The 16941-nt window shown below is 33.6% G+C and overlaps 1 protein-coding gene across 7 annotated transcripts in view; it reads right to left on the minus strand.

Annotated features, from left to right (window-relative positions):
- Positions 1 to 16941, minus strand: part of ERBB4 (erb-b2 receptor tyrosine kinase 4) — a 1077155-nt gene that overhangs the window by 711963 nt on the left and 348251 nt on the right. The gene's annotated exons all lie outside the window — the stretch shown is intronic.

Here is a 16941-nt window from a genome sequence, read left to right on the forward strand (position 1 = left end):
GTATATATTTTAGAAATTTTGTATTTCACATAATTCACTTTAAAGTGTTAAGGAAAGAAAAATATCAATAGAAAATAGGAAATGTGTTCAATGAGTTACATTACTCAAAACAGGAAATATTACGTTTTGCTTTGTCGTTGTTGTATATTTTTGTATGGGCCAGGAACCGAACCAGGGTCTCTGGCATGGCAGGCAAGAATTCTGCTTGCTGAGCTACCGTGGCCCGCCCTTATATTTTTCCACTTAAAGATTGCTTATTCTTTAAAAAAAATAATGTGACCCTATAATGTATTTCTCTGGATCTTTATCTTCTGCCTCTGTTTTACTGATTCCAAAGTAACCATACCTGCAGAATTTACTAAAACTCTTTCTAAACAATCCTTGAGCCAAATGAAAAGGACATCTGGCCATCACAGACCTTCACTAATAGAGATGTAGCTAGGGAAAACACAGGCATTCTATACCACAGATTTATGAAAGGCAAATCCAGAGACTATATAGATTACTAAGTGTTGATCTATTTAAAATTAATTTCTCTGAATCTCAGCTCTTCTGTTTACTTATGATAGTTTCTCAATGTTCAGAAACATTCTTAAAATGCTATGTTATATATTCCATCACTGGAGAGTAAGACATAAGAAATGATAGATATAAAAAGTATATATCATTGCCTCCTAAGAATATTATTTGTGAACAGTCCACCCTAATCTAGTTTTCCCAATAAAATAGACTATTCTCATAAAGGTGTTCAATTTTTTTTCCGTTTTATGTTTCAAGGCCTAGTGTAGTAAAATTAAAATAATTGCAAATTATGTAAAATACATTATATGGAACAAAAAAACCCTGACTTTTGTTTATATATAATCTTCAGTTTCTGTTATTAATGTTTTCCTGCCTTTAAATATTTGAATTTTTTATTCTTAAATTATATTCCATAAAATTCCTATGTTGAAGGTTGAAAAGATATAACAATAGCAAATCTTTCTAGATTTAGAAATTATATTTCTATCATCTATATTTGGATGAAATATTTATTTCATCCAAATACTATTTCATCGCCACCATTCCCTCTTATACAAAAAACTCATTTTTATTTACTTTGGCGTATTTTGCTTTCTGTGAAAGTACTAGGTCCTTAACTTTAATGTAAGTACTGGACTTGACAAGCAATTAAGGCAAACAATTTCCGCTCATCAAGGCTTGCCAAATTAGTCATCTGCCATCTGGCCCATCATCTGGCTCTCCTAGAGGTCTTGCTGTGAGCCTGGACGCACTCCCTCAGATTAAGAGGGACAGTGTAAACTTCCAAGCTTTGGGAATGCCAGTGGGAGATAAGTATGTAAACATTAGTGACCACCTTTCTTCCCGAGCGCATCATGCCTTCAACCATCCCCTTGTGTGTAATAAAAGCCAGCCTGCTGGTGATGCCTTATCACTGGGAGACCTTTGTCATTCACTGTAGTTAAAGTGGCAGCATGCATTTTTTAAATGTTGGAAGTATTTAAAATAGAGAATTAGGCTGTTTCTAATACGATACTATGCTCACATATTAATTCTACTTTCTTAAGCACCAAAGAAGATACGCATTAAGAAATTGATTTTGGTCTTCCTATTGCGCCAATCTCAGAGTGAGATTTCCTTTTTCATTCCCTCCATCAGCAAATATCTACTGGGCTGGTAACAGGAGCTAGATATTTTCTAGTGACAGTCAATCAAGCTAAACTTATCCAACAAAGAGCAAAACTGAGAAATAGCAGGGACAAAATATGGCGCTGCTGTCACCTACATGCTTCTTTTTAGGGCTTCTCTTCCCTTACGGCCTTCTTCAGCTCAGGACTGCTCCAGGGCAAATGGTACCATTGCACAAATGCAGTATGGGGTCCCTCTTCTGGAAGCCCTTCCATGGCAGGGCACCTGGCTTGGGGATCAGAATCTGGGCTGCATTTTATCCCCACTTGTCCCCTGGTAGGTGCCTGTTTGCAGTGACAGACACATTTACTGTAAACAGAAGCCCTGGTCCACCCCACCGACTGGGTCATCCAGCCAAACGTGCTCATTCAAGGTTAAATCATGTCTAAAGAAGTAATGACCTCTTCAAATCAAAAGAAAAGCATGCTAATGTTAGATTTGGGATGGAGGATAGGTGTACAGCAGGCAACATTTTTGATGGACAATCTTTGACTTGATCTTCACATAATCTACAGGTAAAGCTTACTCTAAGTGAGATCTCCTTCAACAAAAATGGGTGGGTATTTTACAAGCCAATTCTTAGTCACTTAACCCTCTTGGATGAGGGGCAAAGAGTACCCGCCTGATGCTGATGATACAGACTATATAACAAAATACATCACATTAAAATTTATTTTAAATCATTTTTTCATAATGCAAACTCTGTTATTCTAGAAAATGATTCTATAATCTTCAGGTGGTTGGTCCCTCTACAACATATATGAATGAGCAGGGGGTAGTCATTTTTATACCATAATTAACTTTGGTACTAATTGCAATTAGGTGTTTGATAAGGAGATAGCTGCCACAGGGCAATATCTGCTATTCATTCTTTTTTTTTTTTCTGCTCTGTACTTTATTCGACAAACTTTAATTGGGCATCCACAGCATTTGAGGCCCTGGGTTAAGTGTGGAAGGAATAATAAATAAGATCTATGTCTCAAATTTATAATACTTTGTATTCTAGTAGAAATTCTCTCTGAAAATTTTATATAAATATTATAATAGCATACAAATTGGGTGAAGGCACTATTATAGATAACTTTTTTTTTCTGATTTTGATTCATTGCCACTGAAGAAAGTCAAAATTTATTTGACCTAGATTAAAATATGAAGCAGAAAAACCCAACACAAAATACACATCATGCTGCATTATAAAAGCTGGACATCACTTACAAAACTGTAAATCTGAACTGCACAGTAAATAGTGTTACCAATCTTTTAATAACATTTATATCTGAAGATTATCATACATTACAAATACTTTATTCAGCTAGCCAGGTTTGCACATAGCTCTTCCTAGGTGCTCATTCACTTGTCAACTGCTCTGATACAGTTAGAATAGATATATTTTCTGTAGCTTTTTTAGTCCATTTAAAGTTTGTTTTCAATGAAGCCCCCATTCTAAATAACTTAACAATTGTATGACAGAATATGTTGGTCTTTTTTTCAAATGTTTCTTTAATTTTCTTAATTTAGAAATCTGATATTATAGCTTTGAGATATTACCAAAACATTCTACTATTAATATTATTGTCATCACTCCTACTCATTCCACGACTCCCATGGGTTAGTAAATGGGGATGTGATACTACATAGACAATCACTTCTTTTGATATGTGTTCTCAGGAGCGATTCGTTAATCTTTCTCTTTAAGAATCTGACTTCCTAGCTGGAGGCTTTATTATAATGGAGCAACAATTATGAAAATCTATTGTTAGAGATGGAAAACAAAAGTCCAGGCTTTTAATAGAAACTGCATCATTCAACACGACATGTAAAGGAGCCAAGGTGACATTTAACAAAGTGTTTTTATTGTTGGACATGACCTCAGAAATATGTTTTACACTTAGAAGCAATAATTTTAAATCTATACCCATACCTATATTTCTAACTATACGTCTATAGAATAAGATATTTGCTGGACACTGATAACATACTTTGTTTTTCTTACTACAGTTTTGTCAGTGTTTAAGCAGTAATAATGAAAGTATAATGCTAAACTACATTATAAAGTTCCTTTATTTATTCTGACAATTTGATAAAAACATATCAATATCTCATTCAACAATAAGGTATAGAAGTGCCAAACATTATATTCAGTTTTAAGAGTAGAAAATGGCCAATGATTACTTTATTTATATAGGATATGATAGTAACTTTGTATTTATAGGATATGATAGTAACAAGAAAAAAAGTCCTGAATTTCAGGCTTAAAATAACTGTCATTTTTTAATTGTGAACATATCAGAACTTGTGCAAATTAAAATAATTTTCTCAATACTGCATCAATAAAACAAAATGCTTTATATTATTTAGCTGGCAAGAGGTCACACATACACAAATATTTTCTAGAAGGTAAATAAAAATTTAAAAATAAATGCTTTGATGCTTACCAGGAGATACATTTGGGAACAGAAACACACTAACTTTTCTGTAATCCTGTCACACCACAAATTTGATCCCTTATTAAATGCTGATGTGTGTCTTTTCTGAACATGATTTATTCTCAGTACCCGACACAAAAACAATATATATTTTAGGACAAATTGTACAAGCAAATATCTTTTCATTAGAGAAATAAGGTTTCTATTAACATTTTCTGACAGGATAAAATAGAATCAATTCTCTGTTAACATTCCTACCCAATGCTCATCATTTAGAGGTATTACCACCAGAGCATAATGTAAGAAGACTTAATGTAAATCAAACCATGACTATTTACACTGCTTTTAAAATGCATTAATTTTTTGAGGGACAATTCCTTGGTAGTTGTATCATATTTTATTGTTATATCTTCAAAAATAAAATAATAATGCTTAATACAGCTAATTGTTTTTAAAGGTACTTTTAAGAATACACTGGTTTATTTTCACATATACTTGAATAAAAATATTAGTTGGCAAGGAAATGCAATATGTTTTAAGTGGTTCACTCTGATGTGAATATCTTAATTCACATAAAATCTTTTATGTGATTTATAGGTGATAATTTATGTGATTTATAGGTGATAATTACTTTTTATTTATATGTAATTTCCAAATTTATACAACATATAAGAATTTTTATATATAAAAAGTGAATTTTATTTAAAGAAGGGATTTTTTTATTTAGAGAACGTCAGGATAAACAGAGAACCATTCCATGCCATGCCATTGCTATGTTATTTCTTTAACAGGAATATGTATGTTAATCCAAATTATTAACATTTTGATCATCTTAAAATTTTATAGAATATTGAAATTATTCGCAAAACTTGATTTATCTTGTTTTTAAAAATAAACTCTTGAGAAGCATTATTTTAAAGGATCAAAATGAAAAGTAGAAAAGAATATATTCTTCTAAAATTAAAGTGCGAGATTTACCTTAACGACAAACCAGTTTTCCACCTAAGTTCAATACCAAAACATAACTATAATGTTTCCTATTGGATATATATGTGAACATATTTACTCTAATTGCTATAACGGATTTTTGTTTTTTCTAGTTCATGTCATTCAATATGATACAAAATTATATAATATTGTTTCAGATTCATCAATAATTTATATCTTTTTAATTTATTTTTGAATTATATTATTATATTAATATTAAGTTATATTTATTATTACTATTAGAATAATCCCTATACCTCAGTGGTGCCAGATATTCTTCTAGATGCCTTATGCACACATTTCATTTAATTCTTATAACAATCACATAAAGGTGTATATAAACAGATTAGGAAATTGAAATTCAGACAATTAAGTAATGGAATCAGAGAATATATTAGTAGAAGAGCTAGGATTCAAAATTGTCTCAAATTTCATGAGTTTCTTTCCAAAGCATGGCACCAGTTAATTGATGTCTGCAAATAATTGTTTTGAACTATTTGTGATCAACACAACTACACTTTTTTTTTGCATGGGCAGGCACTGGGAATTGAACCTGGGTCTCTGGCACAGCAGGCAAGAACTCTGCCACTGAGCCACCATCACACTGCCCTCAACAGCACTGCATTTTTTTTTAATATTCAAATAAAAATTTAATATGCAATATTGTTAAGCAAAATTTTCTAAAATTATTGAGGTATTCTTCCCATATTCATTTTCAATCTAAATGAGGTATCATTATGTCAGATTTTGAAGTATATAAAAGATTTACATTACAGAGAACCTTATATATATAAGGTAACTAAAAATATAACATCCTTAGCTAGTTCTAAGCACTATTATTAACAAACACTAGCAAGAATTCATCTTGACATCTCATAGTATTGAACCTAAACCAATCAGCATCAACCATTAAATCGCAGTGTCAAAAGAATTTAAAATTCCTGGGATATATGCTCAAAACAAAAAGAGGCAAACATATTTACACAAAAATTATAGTCTACAAGTGTTTTAGGGAATTCTTAAATTTGCAACATAATTGTTACTAATCCATATATCAAGCTTCAAGTTCACACAAATGAAAATCTCTTTAGAAAAATATCTCTGAACTCTATAGCATGTTCATCATCATCCCTCACAGCTGACAAGAGTGAAGTGAACAGCACTGCATTTTAATCATATAACAAACAGTACCCATTAAAAATTTGAAATGTTTTAAGCTTTAACTTCCCTTTCCTTAAAATGTACAGATTTCCTATTTGGAATGATAGAAATGTTTTGGTCATGTGTGGCAGTGGTGGTAGCACAAACATTGTAAATGCAATTAACTGAACTGAAACATACATCTGAATATGATTAAAAGGGGAAATGCTAGATTGTATACATAACAGGATAATTTTTTTTAAGTCTATGGAACTACACTACATAGTGAACCCTAAGTCAAAGCATGGATTTTAGTTAATAGTGCAGTTATAAAAATGTGCTATCATCAGTTGTAACAAATGTTCCACACCAATGCAAAGTGTTAATAATGGGTGGTGTATGGGAGTCCTGTATTCTATGAATGATTGTTCTGTACACTCACAACTTCTCTAATAAAGAAAAAAATATATTTTTTAAAAGTTGAAATGTTTATATGCTAAGGACGTATCACCTTGTGTAAATTTAGAATTACGCAGTTGTACTATTAATAGTTATATATTACATTAGAATTTGATGTAGGTGCTATAATTATTAGGTGATAATAATTAGGTTTTAATAGCAAAACGAAGGAATTTTAGAGTAGTACAAACTCAGCAAGTACAAATCCATTTTTTGAAAAGGCAAAAACTTGGCTCTGCTCTTTTCCCTTTGTGCCTTTCTATTTCTCACTTTCACTGGATAAAGAGCGTAGGTTTGGATAGCCAGGCTGTTAAGAATGATAATTGTAGAGTTACAGATGGGCTTCAATCAAGTGAACTAGGCTGCTCCAAGACTTCAACTTTTAAGATCAAATCTTTTTTTTTTTTTCTTCCTCTCTCTCTCTAGAAAGATTTTCCTGTGATGCTTATTCATCTCCACTCTCTAAATTCTTTCAACTTCCAATTTCCTTTTCTCAATTATAGTGTCCCATTCACCCAGTTACTCAGGTAAAAATTTAGTCACACCAACTCTTCCCTTCCTTAAACTACTACTTAAGTCACATACAAATCCTGTCAGCTCCACCTGAATGACAAAACCCCACCTTCAAGTCACCAAAATCGCTATCTGAATATTGCAATGGCTGCCATCAGATATCCCTGCATTTCCTGTCTCCCTGTGGCCTATATCCTATCAGGCAGTCTATTAACACATAAATTGAATCATATATTGTCTTTGCTCAAATATCTCCAATGGTTTCTTAGGTTCTACAGAATAAAATGAGCCTTTATCTTGATCTACAAAGGCTGATGCTGTCTTTCTGATCTCATCTCCTATGATGCTTCACTTAACTGGGTCTGCCGCAGGTACCAACTTGCTTGTCCTTGAACATGCTACATCCTCAGGATCTATGCATTCACAGCTACCTCTGACTGCAAGATTTTCCCCTAAATGTCATACGGTTCACATACCCTATTTCATTATGGTTTCTACTTAAATGTCATCTCCTCAGAAGTCTTCCCTGACAAAGTACCTCAAAAATTACCCCTTCATTACTCTTAATTACTTTCAAAATATCTCGGGTAAGGATCGGTTTTATTCTCTCAATATGTCACAGACCAATATTTTTAAAAATTCAATAAACATAAATTAATGGAAAATTGAAATCAGAAAAAAACAAACAAAATGCAAGGTCAATTTTTGACTATTACATTCAACAGTCATAAAATTACTGTATTAAATCACTATAAAAGAATATAAATGCTTAGTCTCAATTTCTGAACTTATCTTGAGGACCAGTAGCAAACTGGCATTGGTTTTGAACTGCATTTTGAGTAGCACTGTTCTACAACATTATACTTATTTATATTACTTATCACCACTTGCCATATCACACCTTTATTTACATTGTAATTTCTATGAAGGCAGGGATTCTGTTTTGTTATGTGATATAGTTTTTGGAAGTATGTAGCTCATAGTAGTCTTCCAATAAATATATAGCAGGTGAGTGGATGGGTGGGTCAATGGATTGATGACTATTGGAATTCTGATTTCTACTTCACAATTAACCTGAATATTATTTAAATGCTCAAATTGTTAGCACCACAATGATCTCAAGAAATCACCAGGTCCAGTTCTCTATAGATGACTAGACAGAGCTCAAGAGAAGTTGGTACCTCCACACGGGTGAAACAGCTAGTAAGTAGCAGAAACTGAATAAGAATCTTCATTCAAGGCTATCTCCACAATGGCCCACTGCATCATGTTGCATTGAGGGCTGTCTTGAAACTTTCTAGTTCCATAAAAATACTATGCTACCAACAGTATGTCATGAATCTTGGCATATATGCTTAAGAACATTTAGTTAAACAGCTCTAGTTGATCATGTAATTCGAAGTTAGCTCCTTATCAACATTTTAATTATTTTTTCAAATCCTGGTTAGACGAAATTAAATGTAACTTGTTAAGAGGTGAAATTGTGTCAGCTTACAAAAGCATGTATCATATTTATATTGGTTAAAAGTAATGTAACAATGGTTAAAGCTAACCAATATTACATGATAAGCATAAGCCTCAAAAAATGTTAAATCAGATTCTGTAATTCGAGTAATATTTTATAATACTACTGAAACTTATGTTTAAAAGAACCTGATGGAGATGATTTTATAAACAAATAATTCTTCTATGATGAAAATAATCACCTTAATTTATCTGTTTCATAAATTTAGTTTTCAAAGATCATGTTTGCTTAAATATATGCACACCTGAAGTTGTGCCTGACAACTGTACAACAATAAATGTCAGTGAATTAGAATAGTAAATTATTATGATAGTTATTATGATGGCTAAAAATGTTAAAATGGTGTATAGTTTGCAAAGCAGTTTTATTCGTATTAACTTTTTTGATCCTAAATTAGCTAAGAAATTATTCAAAGAGCCAAAATTATTCAATTAATTGCCAGGCATTCATATTTAGTTTATTCTAGGAAAGAACCTCTGAGAAATGTTCTGAAATTCTCACTGAATTATAAATGAGGCAATGAAAACTTCCACAAGAACTAGATTATTTTACCTTTGTATTAAGAGTGATTCAAAAGGCAAGATAGAAGAAATAGGTTAAGTAAAAACCAGTCAATTAAAGTTTTTCTATATGCACAGCAAAAGTGGAAATGGATTTTACCTTCACCTGACTACTACAAGTTTTGGGAAAGTCAAATATGCCTGTTTTCCTCCCCTTTCACTGGGTCCAAATGGTTCTTAATTAGATATAAGAAAGTTAGAAATAGATCAATGATAGCAAGCTGGCTCCACCACCATTGCATTTTTAGATGATTTGGGGAAACTGCTCAGAGGATTTTGTTGGATGCACATCAGTTATTTTTTCAACATTGAGATCTTACTTTGAACATAAATTCACAAATATTATGTTTTACTCCCATTTGTACACATGTGCCTTTCTTCTTTGAGGATTATGTCAAATATTACTAATTTCTCATTGCCCTTTGAATCAATGTCTAATCACTTGCCTTGAATTCAAGAATTTTCATGGATTGAGATCCTGCTACCTTATCCATTCAACCTTAATTCATACTATTTTCCAAAATAATCAAAAGATGGCTAAATTGCCATCTATGAATGAACTCACCCATATCTATTCCTTTCATTTTATAATTAACTCATTTCACCTCACCATGAATGCTTTGAAAATCCTTAATTAAATTCATAAACACCATTATCTCCACCAGCTGGCTAAGGAAACTTCTTATTTCTTTTAGAAAAGGTAGAATCATTCATCCAATTTACATTTCCTAGAAGTTATATATGGATATTTATTGTAATTTCATTTGTATGTTTTTTTGTTTGTTTGTTTTCCAGTATACGTTCCATAATTCTCCCCTAGATGATATGCAAACTCATAGAAATATAAGATTCTGTGTTCTATCCTTTCTAGTTAGGGAGACCAGATATAACAATTATATCACACAAAATGTGCTATAAAGGTTTATAGACTTAAACCTAAACTAGCTTACTCTGACCCAAGCAGAGCATACAGTAATAAAATTAAGAATAAAAATAATACAAAGTAAGATATTGCACTTAATTTATCTTAAATCCATAGTGTATTTTCTTTTTTACTTGTCTTAGTGTAATCGAGAAGTTGGGACTTAGGGATGATTTTAATTTTTGAAGTATTGTGTAGATGTTCCCTTTTGTTTTCTGGTATATTGGAGTACACGGAGGAAAACCTGAAATCTTTGAATTGTAATCCGGCTGCCTTAATCTCTGATTTTGATTGTATAGCCTTTATCTTGTGCCCCTGTGGTTGTAAAAAAAACCTTGTGAGTTCTAACCTTCACTTGTACCCATTCTTCCAGTGTTCTAGTTTGCTACCTGCCTGAATGCAACACACCAGAGATGGACTGGCTTTTAATAAAAGTTAGGAAAGGCAGCTAACTTTCACCTCAGGTTCTTTCTTAAGCTGGAAGGCACAGGGTGATCTCTGCTGGCTTTCTCTCCAGGCCTCTGGGTTCCAACAACTTTTCCTGGGGCGATTTCTTTCTACATCTGCAAAGGCCTGGGCTGAACTGCAAGTGCTGAGATGAGGTATGCTGAGCTGCTTGGGCTGTGCTACATTGTGGTCTCTCATTTAAGCACCAGCCAATTAAGTTAAACATCATTCATTGCAGCAGGTATGCCTCCTAACCAACAGCAGATGTAACCAGCAACAGATGAGGTTCACGTACCATTGGTTCATGTCCACAGCAACAGAACTAGGTACCTTCACCTGGCCAAGTTGACATCTGAACCTAACTACCACATCCAGTTTTTCAACTTTAGAGTTTGTGATCACTAAAGACAACCCCTAATGTTTATTAATGAAGGGTCCTGGGTCAGCCTAGAACAAACTCACCCAAAGTTCAAGGATATCTTGATAACTGAAACTGGATTTAACCAAAATTGGGCCAACTGACACACTCAGTGGCTTAGGCTTTAAGCTACAAGTCATATATACTTCATTATAATACTAAAAATCACTCCCATCATACAAAGGCCACCATTTTCTTACATATGTTCTGTGACAAAGCATGTAATCAATCTCACATGCTCAATAATTAAATCACCTCTAATTACATCACCTGGGGCCATCATGTTCATTATTCTAAGTCTGCCCATCTTTTGATGCTAGAAAACTGTCATAATTACCTCAGTTTGGGGAGACAGATTATTGAACTGGTATGCCATCTGATCCCCTGTTATGTGCCTAGTAATAAACTTTTTCTCTCTTTGAAACCCCTCTGTCTCAGGAATTGGTCATTTGAGTGTATGAGCAAGAATCCACTGCCTTTGTCCAGTAACATTGGAATTTATCTTGAACTATTTATCAGTTGATATCTGAGATTCATAAACCAGCTTTGTGAAATTAAAAAAAAAAAAAACTGTACATGCAGTTGAATGTTAACTCAGCAGCCTTCTATAAATTTAAGGATAGATATTTGGTTTCTATAAACATATGCCAAAACCTCCATAGTGCTCCCAAATGAAATGTGAGTACATGCATAAATGTTTCCATTGTCCATTTAAATCAAGTTAAAAAGTGTGCTAGTAGCAAAAAAAAAAAAAAAATCTTTATGGAATACACAAAATTAGAGAAAATTCTATAAGACCATTTTCCCAAGCTATGGTCTTTTGACTCATAAATCTCAGATATTATTTTTATTTCCCAGACAAAACCAGACCAGTGGTTACATAACTACTCTCCACTCATCTGCTATCAGCCTCCTTTTACCTCATAATTATGCTATCATATTCTTCAATAAATAGTATTGTGGCAACAATTATTACTAATTTCAGGGTTGTCTAGTATAAAATTAGCCTTTTACAAGTATGTGTTTCTCATGTCATCCAAAGACTAAAGAAAAGGGGAAAAGACTAGTTTATAAATGACCCTGAAGACTTTTCCATGCATTGCTATGCAGGCTTCCTGTGATAAAACAAAGGAGTGCTACAGACCAGTAACTTCCGAGTCAGCCAGTTCACTTACTCTGCAATTTGTTACCTAACTCAGCTTATACCTGAATCTCAAAAGTTAAGTGTACAACCTTGGCTTTGCCCACCCAGCCCTGAGCCATGCAGTCAGGAAAAGATACTGGCACTCTTTCTGTTGTCTTGTCCACTCTTTCTTTTATTTCTTTACCTTGCCAACCTGTTTCAGAACTCTTTGGCTTCTAGATCATCTCTCACCCTCCAATACACCTCTTGAAACTGCTCTACTACTACTGACCTGGTCCTCCTTCTCAGCACTGCTCTGGACAAGTTGCTAGATTTGACCCTTACCCCATTTCAGGCCCAGTGAACTTGCTCCCAACCTATACCCTCTACCCTCTTAGGGTCCCAGGGGCTTAGCCCACCTGTACTACCTAGTGGACCCCAATTAGGGAGGCAGGTTATTCGTGCCTTTCTCATGAAGGAGGTCTGATGAAAGCCTGCAGTTTCATTTGGCTTCATGGCATCTCGACGTTATTGTTTGACTTTGCACTAATCTGTAACTCCAACTTTCTGGGCCTAAAATTTAGCTAAGCTAACAAATTAATTACTTATTTTAGACTGGGCCCCTTAATTACACTAATGCACATCATGCCTGTTTCCAGACTGGGAGATGCCTTGCTGGTTTTTATTCTGCTCTCTGACTTCTGTTGACATTACCCTGTGATCATCTTCAACATGAAATAATAGCCAAATATATGAGTGCCAGAAATTGTTGACAACAGAACTTGAGAAGCATATGGTGCTAAGTTAGTAGAAAAATAATTCTTAGCTAAGCAATGATTCGTCATTTGAAAATACAGACTATTTCTTCTCTTTCTTTGAAAAGTCAGCACACTTGAGGGCCAAGTGTCGCCTGGGGACTTCAGCTTGCATGAAGCATTGTTGGCTTTGAAGCGATGAAATTCCTTAGCAATGCCAGCAATGCTTAAATTCCTCTAGGACTCCTACATTATTTATCTCTGAACAGCTAGGGGGCTTTTTGCAGAGAGGTCCCTAACTACTGCAAGCATTCACTCTATTTAATGCTTTTTAATTAACAGTGCACAAACACCAACTCTGTATTTGCAATGAAGTCTGTGCACTTCCCCTGAATTTGCTTTCTCAATAGATTTGGAAATGCAGTAGCAAAATGATGCCAAACTTCCCTTCCCCATTCTAGCTCTCAAAGCCTGTTTATTTCAGAAAACACTAGCTGAAACAAGATAAAACTGATAAAGAGACAGAATAGAGGAAAGGGATATCTAGGGGTAAAAAATATCAGCACAGAAAAGCCCAGGATTTGTCATTGTTGATGTCTGGGCAGTTTTAAAACAAGAATTATCTTTTTTGTGGAGTAAGTGGATTTTTCAATAATACAATATGTGAAGACTTAAATGCCCCAGGGTCATTTAAGAGTTAGATAAGATGATCCCTATAGTCACTGCCAGTTCTGAAATTCTACATTCAAAATCACCTACAGAGCCTCTAGGTAGGATTCAGTTTTATTATACATGATAAAACTCAAAGAACACAACTTAAAGATAAAATGAAACACAAACTACTAGCTATCTACCATAATACTTGACTCTCAACAATCCATTTGTAAATACCTAAGAAATAAAGAGAATAAATATTTTCTCAAGTAGAGTTAAATAAATCGAGTATGTGTATTAAATATCTCCTTCATGGTGTAAGACTTCTCAAAAATAAAATATCCCCTGAAATAAAATCATTTTAATTTGACAAACACTGTAAAGTTTTATCTTTTGTTGTCATCTGTCTTCTATTTTCAGATCACCAGTAATCCTCAAATGTGGAAACTGGCTTTCTATCTTTGGTAAGACAAAGTTTCTTCATATTTGCAATTGGGAGGAGAGGATTCCATAATCTACTTATGCCAACAGCCTCTTTTTTTTTTTTTTCCTTTGCATGGGCAGGCACCAGGAAACGAACCCAGGTCTCCGGCATGGCAGGCGCGAACTCTGCCACTCCAACTTGTCGCCTGACACACATACTTTTAAATGGATTCCTTTATGGGCAGGCTTTGTTTAGGAATTTGCATTTATCAATGAATAATATAGATTATTACATGTGTTCAATAGATTCTATTTTAGTACTCCATCCATCACTAGGGGGCAGCACAACTCACACAGAGCATTCTTTTGACTCAGGGTTGGAAAAATGTTACCATGCATAATTGGTACAAATCTCTGTCACAGGTCTATGTATACACAGAATAATTCCACTTTTCTCTGCAATGAATGTAGACCCAAAACCAGTTTGATTCAGGAAATCAAAGCTATAAAGAAGAATATGCATATTAGCAGATACCTGCAAAACACCCAGGGTAATCCAAGAGGGAAAAAGCTATCACTAGGTATGTGTCTGTCACTTGTGTAAAATATAGGAAGAATAAAATTATTATTTTCTGAATGCTTTTACTGGCTGAAAAATAAAACAAGTAGCATCATTTTTTCCTAAAAGGCAAAACAACAATGCATTAGGCACTCTGAGAAGTACTGGGGATAGAGGGAGGAGAAGAGTTGAAGAAAAACGGGAGAATTTGAAGATGAAGAAAACATGGCTGATACCCTGAAAGGATTTATAGTGAATGCTACAGTAATTATTTGTATGTGGGTCGTCTAGTAGGTATTTTGCCCATTTACTTAATTGGACTATAGCACTTTGTATGTTTAAAGATTTGCATGAGGATGTTTTTCCTTTTAATTGTGTAATGAATTTTGGCATTCGGCATTAATAATTCATATATAATCAAACCTATAATTTCCATTGTAATTTCTTTCACTGCATTCAGAACAGGCTATTCATTGACTACTTGTAAATGAAGAGAGCTTTTCAGGACTTGATCTTACTATTTTTTTTAATATCACCTAAAATTTATTTTGTTTTCTATAGAAAATACAACTAGAAACTGATGTTTCTTTTGATAGCAGAGCAAAGTTCCCCTATCTGGTTTTTGAAATAGATACTACTGTGAATTGACAAAAACTTCTAAAAATCAGTAAGTCAAAGTTACATTTATTGTAATAATGCTTTTCAAATCAATATACATACAATATAAATATGTATCTGTAAACTTCCTTAGTATACAAAGTTTTATACTATAACACTTGTCCTTGTTTTGATCTGCCTACAGCTGATCAAAGAATAAAGAGTTAGAAATAAACTTTAATATAGTAAAGTATATAACTGAATGAGAGGTATAAAAATCTAGTGGAATAGGCAGTCCCTGTTCTTAGAAAAATAATACCTAGCATTTATTGAGCATTACACTATGCTAGCTAGCACAGTAATCAACCTCACATATTTTCTCATATATAATTTTCAACCTGTACGGCAGGTATTTTTATTGCCATTTTTCAGAGGAGCAATGAATGTTAAAACTTGTAAATTAAGATTTTTTTTCAGGACTTGTTTTTAATGTTTTTTTTTTTTTTAATATCATCTAAAATTTATTTTAGATGCCCAACATACCCAGCAAACACAACTGGCAGGTTGGCAAGCTGAGTTCTAAACTCAAATCTCTTTCCTTCCAAAGCCTCTGGAAAGTACGTATCTTCATATGATATACACAAAGCCTAAGGAAAAATATGAGATAATTCATCCCTATATTTCTTTTATCTATGGTATCTACAGTCTGAAGATTCTGTCATGTTGCACAGGCGTTTCCTCACAGATTAGTAAAATGCTTAATTCCCTGAGCATTTGATTTAGCATCTCTTCTCTAGAAAGTACCATACAAGTAGAAAGTGCTCAAAAGGGATATAGCTATCACAAACCACCAGTGGACAAGCATCTAAATAATTAGCTGAGAAATCAACAAGTGCTGTAATAGATAAATTTAAAAATGAGGTACGTAAAGAATAAAAGTTGAATACACAGGAAATGCAAAAAATACGAATAACAATCTTTGAGGAGATAACATTTGATCAGTCTATTTTGACCAGACAGGGTTCCAGGACAAAGGAAAGCAGTGTGACTTAATGAGAAGTTTGTCTTGAAAAAGTTGAAAGGGTTTCAGATTCAGATTTGGGTTGATATCTCTATCTATCACATTCCTAGAATCAATTGTTTAACTTCTGTCTTTGCCAAGAGAAAATTTAAGTGAGTACCTTAAATAACCACTAAAAATTTGTCTGGGCTCCTCAAAGCTCTAGGGCTGGAATTAGAAATTTGGTATGTCATCAGTATGAAAACTTAGTAGTTGGAAACATGGAAGTAATTAACATTATTAAGGAAAACTAGGTAGAGTAAGTAAAAAAAGACTGAAGATAAAGCTCTGCGGCAAACCAACATTTAAGGTGCAAGCAGAAAAATTAGAGTGAGTTTCAAGATTGGGAGCAAACAGTTAAATAGAAAGAAAAGAACTTGGGTAAATGTCACAGAAGTTAATGGAGAAGAACATTAAGATTGGCTAATGTGTAGAATTAAAATAGTTCAGAGATGTTAGAACAGGGACAGAAAGATATCAAACATGGAAGTTTAGGTGAACATTTATGGATTTTGTTTTTATTGGCATCCATTCCCTCTTTTTTGGTAACATCAAACCAGTTTTGCTTTAGGGGACTCTCACCTGCTCAACTCTTTGCTCAAACATTTTAGTTGATCCCCTAGATTCTCTAGCCTCACAGATGGGACACTTGACCCAGACCTAACCAGACAGTCAATTACAATA

This window comes from Tamandua tetradactyla, chromosome 3 (assembly GCF_023851605.1).
Source record: "Tamandua tetradactyla isolate mTamTet1 chromosome 3, mTamTet1.pri, whole genome shotgun sequence".
NCBI classification, from domain to species: Eukaryota; Metazoa; Chordata; class Mammalia; order Pilosa; family Myrmecophagidae; genus Tamandua; species Tamandua tetradactyla.